We start from the raw sequence: 9588 nt of genomic DNA, 5'->3' as shown, positions 1-9588 counted from the left end.
TTTAGAAAACTTGGAGGTTGTTTGTTGGTGTTCATTAATAACATGCTTGTAAAAGTTAACAAGCATGGTAAGTTTTTTGGAATAGAGAATAGAATTGGCTTAGGTTTGTTTTGTTAAAAATATTTTGTTGCCATTTGCCAAAAATTATTGATGTCATGAATGATTTATCAATTGGAGTGGCACCTCCCAACATTTACTGTAATTTGCTATATAAAATGAGAATTCCTTAAACCAAATCTAGACAAGTTAGTATGCACTCAACTCTCTTTTTCCTTTTCTTTTTTTTTTAAAAAAAATTACTTGTAATATTAACTCGAGTGACTATTTAAATTATATCATGATTTATTTAAATTTTTTTAATGGATATAAATTTACATTTTAAAATACACATCAAGGTTAAAGCTCATAAGAAAAATGAAATGACAAGTGCACAATCTTTTCTATAAAATTTAAAAAAAATCCTTTGATCAAATCCCAAGTTAGCAAGGTAGGATAATTTCATTGTAAGTACTCGTAGGTTTTCTAATCTTAACACGGATACAAGCATTAGAATACTGAAGAATAAGACCATTTTTTTAAGCAATAATTTATCCTTAATATAAAAAAACCAATGATTTATCCTTGATATTCATCAAAAAATAAATTATTTTTAACTTATATTTTAAACAAGCAGTCTGCATTAGGATTCATGTATTTGCTAAACACATTATTTTCTTGTGAAATCATCTAGAATTTATATTAAATGATAATATAAAGACTTAACTTAATTCACTATTTAGACAAATCTTTAAAGATATAGAAAAGGTCTAAACCTTATTTGAATGGATAAAAAAAAGTTGGGATTGCGTTTCAAAAATATTTTTTTAAAAAAAATTATTTTATTTTATTTATTGTTCAAAATAATATTTTTTTATGTTTTCAAATTATTTTAACATCTAATATCAAAAATATTTTTTAAAATAATAATAATAAAATATTATTTTAATATATTTATGAGTTAAAAGTATTTTAAAAAATAATTGTATCCACATTTCCAAACATCCTCTTGAAAAAAACACACACATCAAACACCACCTTCTAATAACAATTCCATACTTGAAGAGGTAAAAATCAAGAAAGCAATTCAATTCTTATATAAAATTTTACACCATCATCGGTTAGTCTACGGTGTATCAAAATTAAAATTAAAAAAAAAATATATATGTTAAAAAATATAAATAATCATTTATCATGTGATGTACATATATAAACTAAAATATATATTAACAAGAAGCAACAAAATATAAAAAAGGAAGCATCACACATCACTATTCATTATAATAACGTTTTGTTTCCTTTTTTAGTTTTTTTTTCAAAATATAGTTTTTTTTTTAATTTTTCTTTATTCTTTGATATTAGAAGATTGAGTTTTATAATTTTATAATATATTTTTACTATGTTATCTTTGTTTTATAATTCATACCATAAGTTTGATACATTAACTCGATTGACTATTTTTTTATTATTTAATTGATTTCCTTCTTAATTTTATTATTTAACATCAAGTTACCTAGGAATTAGTTTTTTATGATTTGTTCTAATTTACTTTTTATGAGATTATTCATATATCATGACTCGGGTTATGAGTTTGGTGAGTTGACTCGAGTTATTTTTTATATCTTTTTTTAATTGATTTTTTAATTTTAATTTTATCATTCAACATTAAGTTTATTGAGAATCATGCTTTGTAATTTTTTCAATTTTTTTTTACAAGATTATCACAGTCTTATGACTCAGACCATAAATTTGACAAGTTAACTCGGTTGACTTAAGTATTTTTTTTCTTTTTTCCTTTTTTTCTCCTTAATTTTTTCATTTAATACTAGATTGATTGATAATTTGTTATTTATTTTAGCTTGCTTTTTATGAGTTTATTCTCGTTTAATGACTCGAGTTACGAGTAGTAGATTAACTCGAGTTTAAGTCTAGTCATTTTTTTTGTTATTTTTTTAATCATCTTTTTTCAATTTAATTTTCTAACATTGAGTTAATTGAGAATCATGATTCATCGTTTATTGTAATTTTTTGTAGTGGTGGTTAACTCGGTTGACTCTGGTCTTTTTTATATTTTTGTATTATTTTTTTTAATTTTATTTTTTAACATTGTGTTAGTTGAAAATTAGTTTTCATAATTTATTTTGATTTATTTTCTGTGAGGTTATCATAGTTTCGCAACCCAACTTGCAAATTAACATTTTAATTTAGGTCAACCTGACTTGATCTCATATATTATTACCTTAATATTTATATAAAAAATATCATCTAGATATTTATTTAAAGTCAAATTATTTTTTTACTAGTCGTTTGAATTATTTCAGGATCTAATAAGTCAACAAGGTCACATTAGAAAGTTCTCCACACAAATTAAAATATTTTTCTAGTATAAAAAATATCAATAATATCTAAATATTTTTTATGTTAGAGTTTTTTTATCTGGCCAGTTTGGGTAATGATATAATACTTTTAACTATTTCAATAAACACAAACTTTCAATAACATATTTATTATTGAACTTTGAATTAAACAAACACTTATTTAAAAACTACTTTATATAAAAATGAAACTCCAACATGGTTAATAATTCTATTTAACATATTTTAAATTTAGGGAGTTGATTAAAACAATGTTATCCGCACAAAAAATTATAACTAAAATAACCATATTTTTAAATTTTTATATTTTAAAAAATTAATCCTAACTAGTTGACGAAGTGAATTGCAAGTTAATTTTTCTCGAACAGGCTAGTCAAATCCGGATCTACCCGTTTTTCCGAATTTAAAAACACATGCACTGTAACATCAATGTGTGACGTGCGGTCACGCGCTCCAAGGTGCATCAGAGTTGGAGAGCATAGAACACTTTGGTCAGTGCATGAATGTCTCTATCTGACGTAACGACAAGTTAAATAAAAGCCATTTTGCGGTCCAGACTCTCCTTTGATGGCTGATGTAACGACTCATTACTCCTGTCTGTACGCTAAATGGTTGCTTCACTCACAGTCTGAGGTGCAGAACTTTCCTGCCTTTTGTTTGCTCACGACGTGTCAGCTTCTCACAATGGCAGCGGATTCATCTGGTCTTGTTTAAAAATCCAGTTTTTTTTTTTAAAAAAAAAAACAAACATGAATTTTCCAAGAAAATTAAAAAAAAAGAGTAAACCGGAAAGTTTGGTGCTTATTAAAAAAAACCCGAAACGATGTATTTTTTTAAAAAATTGTGACATGATCATACAATAATTATATTAATTAAAAAAAATTTTAGAATATTAGAAAATGAAATAATTATATAAAAATTAACAGTCTCGTCCCCTTTTTTTAATAAAAATAATAATTTAAAGAACTTATGTAATCTTCTTGATTTTGATTCTGATATTAGATTTACATTTCCTTATCAAATTAAATGATAATTCACTTGTTTCATCTCTTATTCTTTCCAATTTATTTTATCATCAGATGCATACTTTGTACACTATTAAATATATTCATAATCAAACAAATAAGGTAAGGAATATTGAATTACCATCTTTTATTTATATATATATATATATAATTAATTAATCCTAATAATTGGCCCTAACTATTTGTTGAACTTATCATGTGATCATCATTTAGTTATATTGCATAAATAAATAAATAATAGTAATGATGCTTTGAAATACAAGGATTGAAATAAGGGGATTGCAATTGGCCAAGTCGTAGAAAGTCTTTGATATCCAAATGACTAAAATGACCACCCTCCTGCAGTGCTTACGGAAAACAAAGTTAAGGGATATATATATATATAAATTTTCATTCATCCAGATCAAAACTCGCGTAATCCCTTATTAAAAAAAGAGAGGCCACTCATCTCTGAATAATAATCTCTCCCATCCTTATCAAGCTGTTCTTTGCCGCACAACTTTTTATTACGTGCAGGTTCAGATGCACAGTAATCACAGCGTTAATGTGTCTCCCATCACATCCTTTATTTCTTCGTGTGTGCGTGTGTGTATTCTAATTTCTATTTCCTCATATATTCCACGTGTAACCTTTGATTGTCGATGATGTAAGAATTATTAAGGAATAACAGATGGGCACGTGAGACGCGAGGAACTCCAAGGCTAGCTTTGGACGAGTAAACGTGATGAGCTGGTACCCATCTCTGAGATATTTATTAAGCAACGAGGGCGTGTTACATGGGGGCACCACCTGTAAAAGGATGGGTGATTTTGATTATTTTTTAAAATAATTTTTATTTAAAAATATATTAAAATGATATTATTTTATTTTTTAAAAAATTATTTTTAATATTAATACATTAAAATTATTAAAAAATATTAATTTAAAATAAAAAAAGTTAATTATAATTTTTTTAAAAATATTTTTAAAACACAAAATTAAATAAAAAATAATAATACGTATGTACTTGTTGATTTGATTATAATAAAAATCAGAAAATAAGAGAGTAATAAATAATACGTATCTACTTGTTGATTTGATTATAATAAAAATCAACAAGATTCTTGAATTTATTAGTATAAATCTCAATTATAATACTCAATTCAACCTAAAACAGTTTATTATTTAGTTTAAAATATAGTAAGTTCATTGTGCCGGTCAATTCATTAGTTATCAATATTAATACAAGTTTATTAAAAAAATTTATACTATAACTATGTTATTTTGAACAATTTTTTATTTTCTAAAAATAAAATGATATCGTTTTTAAAATAAAAACAATCAAATTATGAATTAACTAGTACGGACAATCAATTATATTTGACAATACCAACTATTCATATAGTTTAAAAACAAACCTATATGAGTTAAATATTAAATTATTTAGTTATCGTATCAACCTATTAAACAAGGTTTAATAACTGTGAAGGGAAAAAAAATGAAAGAGGAATTTGATACCTAAGGGTCCTTTTCCCTGTTTGAATTGGAGCTTCGTCTGAAACCTCCCCTGGAATCGTGTTGATGGAGAGACACAAGGTGCAAGTAATTAATGATTTATTTTTGTGTGATTATTTTGGTGGTCGAGATGTACGGATGGTAGTAAATAAATGGGTTGAGCCACCACACTGGTTGTCGTCGGTTGGAAGAGTTTCTCCTTCTACAGAGAGAAATCTCTACTTGAGTCCGGCTTCTTAATAAATTACACTAGTAAACTAGCAAAAGAGGAGTGGATACTTTGGTCATTTAATTGACTATAAAGTTGTGCCAAACGGCCAAAAGACTGTAAGGTTGTGCTGATTGACTGTAAAGTTGTACCAGTAGCCTCTTCATTGAAATAAAATGTTTAAATAATATGAATGGAGATGATAGTTTGTTGGAAAATTTATTACAGCATGGTAATGAGTATATTTGAGAATAAATTAAAAGTAGAGTTTATTAATTTTAAGGTTAAAATTTTATTGAAATTTAGTTTGAAATATAAAATATTAATATTATTTAAATAAATTATAAATAAATAAAAAGCTTATATTAAATAATTTTTTGTTGACATGTGATTGTGAAACTCAAAACCTTATAGAAAAACTATATCCCATATAAAAAAAAATAAACCCCCGCATGAATTATACTGATTGATTGAAAATCTCAAGATATAGATTCAAATGAAAAACTAAGTCATATAACATTTTTATTAACTCTAAAAAATTATTGTTTTTTACTTATTCTTATGGTAAAACAAGTGTTAGTTATAGCATGATAATTGGTAAGTTGTGTTTTTAATGATTTTTATATTTTGATACTCCAATTAAAGTATAACAATATACTTTTAATGGAAGATCACCTATATGAGTAAGAAATATGATTGTTTATTTGAGAATTTCAATAAAGATTGAATTGTCTAAATCATTCATAAATTTAAGAGTTGTTTAAGACGAAAATGAACATATTAGTGAGAACAAAAAAAAAATCCAGATAAAGAACTATGTTAATATTATTATCTTGATTTATATAAAAGATTAAATAGTTTAATACATCACGTTCATTATTTAGGCGAGTAAATCTGATAGTATTTCATTTAGAAAAGCTCAAAGTTAAAAGTCAACTATCTTGGTGTGGTAATAATCAAAATCAGTATTTCTCAATAAATTTTTAAGTCATTTTAAAACTAGTCAAATAATTTTCATTCATGTATGAGATTGTTGGAAAATTTATTAAGATATGATTAATAGGTACATTTGAGGTCAAATTAAAAGTAAGATAGCTCACTTCTTTGGTTAAATTTTTGATGGAATTTAATTTCTAGTATAAACTCTTTAATATGAAACATTAGTATAATTTATATGAATTTTAGGTGAATGAAAAATTAATCTCAAAGAATCATTGGTTGACATGTTTTAGTAAAATATAAGATGTTCTAAAAGAACTCTATCCTACATGGAAAAAAAAAAACTTTATAGTGTTTATAAAGTGAAAAGTTAAAAAGTTAAAACTTAACCTAGAAGACATTCAAGCTTTCATATAGGAGAGATTCTAAGTAAAGTGGGTTTAAACCCACATACGCTCATGCCTCGACTTATGCTCAGGTATGAGTTTGAGTCTGAGTTTTATTGTAAAATAGTATTTTGGATCACAAATATATATATTTTTTTCAACTGAAATTTGAATTTGGTTTGATTCATGAAGAATTATTTTTTCCAGCTTATTATTTTATCAAGACCATCCTATGAATAATTGCTAATAGTCACTTTCAAAAATATTTTATGAAAATTTGAATAATTTTTTCAATTTAAAAATTTAGATTTACAACTACTATTTCATATTTAATTCGTAATTCATGGTGATTAGTTAAAGGTTAATGATAATGGTAATTATTTATGATTATTACTAGAATTAATTTTTTAACTTTTTAGCCTTTAAAACCAACTATAAAAAGCAAAACCCGCTATAAAAAAGGGATGAAAGAAAAGTTTTAAAATTGTTTTTTCATATTTTTATGTATTTTTTTTACCTTATATCTTAATATTTTCTTTGATTTCATTTTAACCTTTGGTTTTTCACCACCAAAAGTTCATGTTGTTGAGAGATACTTGAATTATATTTTTTTTTATTTAAATACCTTATTTGTATCTAAACTAAGATGACGTTGTTGAAATCTTTGAAGGTTTATTGTAAATATCATTCGCGCCAATAAAGGAACAATAAAGTTTTAAAAATAAATGATTCATCCATAATAACAATAGGTCAATTTTAAAGTATTTCAAAAAGTAATATATTATTTATTATTTATTTAATATGCATATTTGGATTGTTTTTCACTTTCTCAAGCTTCCTTGAATATATGTTTAATATGCCTGCTTAATCTTTTATGTATTTTAGTTTTTGTAATATATATGTTTACAAGTTTATTTATATATAGTATATATTTATTGGTTAAATATATATTAACTCTAGACTTTTCTTGAAATATTTTTGTTCTTTTATTAAACTAAATCAATATTAATTATAATCATTTCACAAGCTTACCTTTAATTTGTTTGCCAACACATTCAAACCTTCAATCTCCTTAATTTTCTGATCATATAATACTTCATCCCATACTCAAATATGAAAATGTTATAATCTATCTTATTTTTTTTATCATGTGGTTTTTTATTTTTTAAAAACATGAAATCTATCCAAGTTTTTCATATAAATTGTACAAAATTTCTTTGATCAAGATATAATTTCTCTTATTGTTTTCTAGAAACATGCATTTTTTAATAAATTATAAAATAAAAATAATATAAAACATATTTAAATAAATACAACGCATGAATATAATTAAAAAAAATATGAATTTAACAAATGCATCATATTTAATCATTGAGGATTCACAGCAAGATAAAACTTTAATTGAATTTAGCATTAGTTTTTTAGTTATTTCAATTGATCGAACTCAACAAGATTTTTATTAATCATAAAAATAAAATAACACTTGTCAATAATAATTTTATTGATTATAAAAAACAAATTAAAATAAATAAACTAGATCATTAAAGCACAAATATTGTCCAAGGAATACTTGAAAAAAGAAGAAGCAAAAAGAGTTAAATAAGGTAAAACTTGAAATTTAAAATATAGTTTAGAGTATAAACTAATAGAATATTTTTTACAAGAAATCTCGAGATAAAATTCAAACTCAATGAATAGTATTTTTGTAAGGAGGGGTATTCAAAACCCAATCCACAACAATTTCAATGTTAAAAAAAATAATTCAAATTGAAAAAAAAAATGAATTGAAAAAATGTTCAAAGAAGAAAGAAAACAATTCCAGTAAATAATATGAAATTAAAAAAATCAATTAAAAAAAATATAAAAAATATTTTAAGTCAATCTAAGTTAAACATCTAAATCTATTACCTGAGTTATAAGATAAGGATAACTTTATTCAAATTAAACCGAAACAAATCATAAAACTTAATTTTTAATTAATTTAATATTAAAAAATAAATTTAAAAAAAAATTAATAAGAAAAAACATATTTAAATCAACTAATCAAACTCGTTGTTCAATAACAAGATTGTATAGTCTCATGAAAAGTAAATTAAAAAAAATTATAAAATTCAATCCTCCACAAACACAAAGGTATAATTAAAATTAAAAAAAAAACAAAGAAGAAAAAATACTATTCAAATGAACAGTATTACGTGAGGTATAATAAAAGAGAAATAGTTGGCTCCATCTTAAAGAAGAAGGTAAAGTTGTGGTAGGTGCTATACAGATTTATTTTTTATATCCAGCGAGAAATCCACTAGGTTTTAGATGCAATTTTCTTCTTGTTTTTTAATTTTTTTTTTGAAAAAGAAAGCAAGACTGGACCTCATAAAAGATATGTTTATAAGCTGAGTGCTAACAAAAAATGTAATTAAAAACAGATAGTGTTTTTACTGGTGCTGTGCTTGACCAGTTTTTTTTCCTGGAAGAGGGACTCTTCTTTTGAGATTCCTTAACACATTTGGCATGCATATTATTCTTTTCTTCTGTTCAGATTCCTATGGTTTAGCTCATATCATGGCTTAGTTTCCCTAAAGTTATTAAGCGGTTGACAGAGAATTCATTTGAAAACAATGTTTTTTTTTTAAATAATTTTTTATATTTTTTTATCATTTTGATGTGTCAATATTAAAATAATTTTTAATAAATAAATAAAATATTATTTTAATATATTTTATAGTAAAAATATTTTAAAAAATAATTATTACTAGCTTAACACTCTTTGAAACACCTCTAAAATATAGTTCGGTGAGTCAAAGTGATGCCAATCCATGTGGCTCCTTGTCCAGATTAAATCTCAAATTAAATTTAATAAAAACTAAAATTAATATGACTTGATTGGTTAGGCAGTTAACCTATGATTTGGTAAATTAGATCAAAATCTAATTTAACATAAAAAAAACAATATTATTTTTTATTGACTCCAATCAATCAACCCAGCCGATAACCCAAGTTTTGGATGGGGTAAAAATTTAATAACCATGTTTTTTCTATTTCCTTTCTTTTGTGAAAAAAGGAAAAGAAAACAAAAGGTAGCAATAAGCTCGACTCTTGCCCTTCAAAATATTATTACCTGTGATGTG

This window comes from Populus euphratica, unplaced genomic scaffold, assembly GCF_000495115.2.
Source record: "Populus euphratica unplaced genomic scaffold, PopEup_1.0 scaffold51.1, whole genome shotgun sequence".
Lineage (NCBI taxonomy): Eukaryota > Viridiplantae > Streptophyta > Magnoliopsida > Malpighiales > Salicaceae > Populus > Populus euphratica.
Note: the sequence above shows the minus strand (reverse complement) of the source record.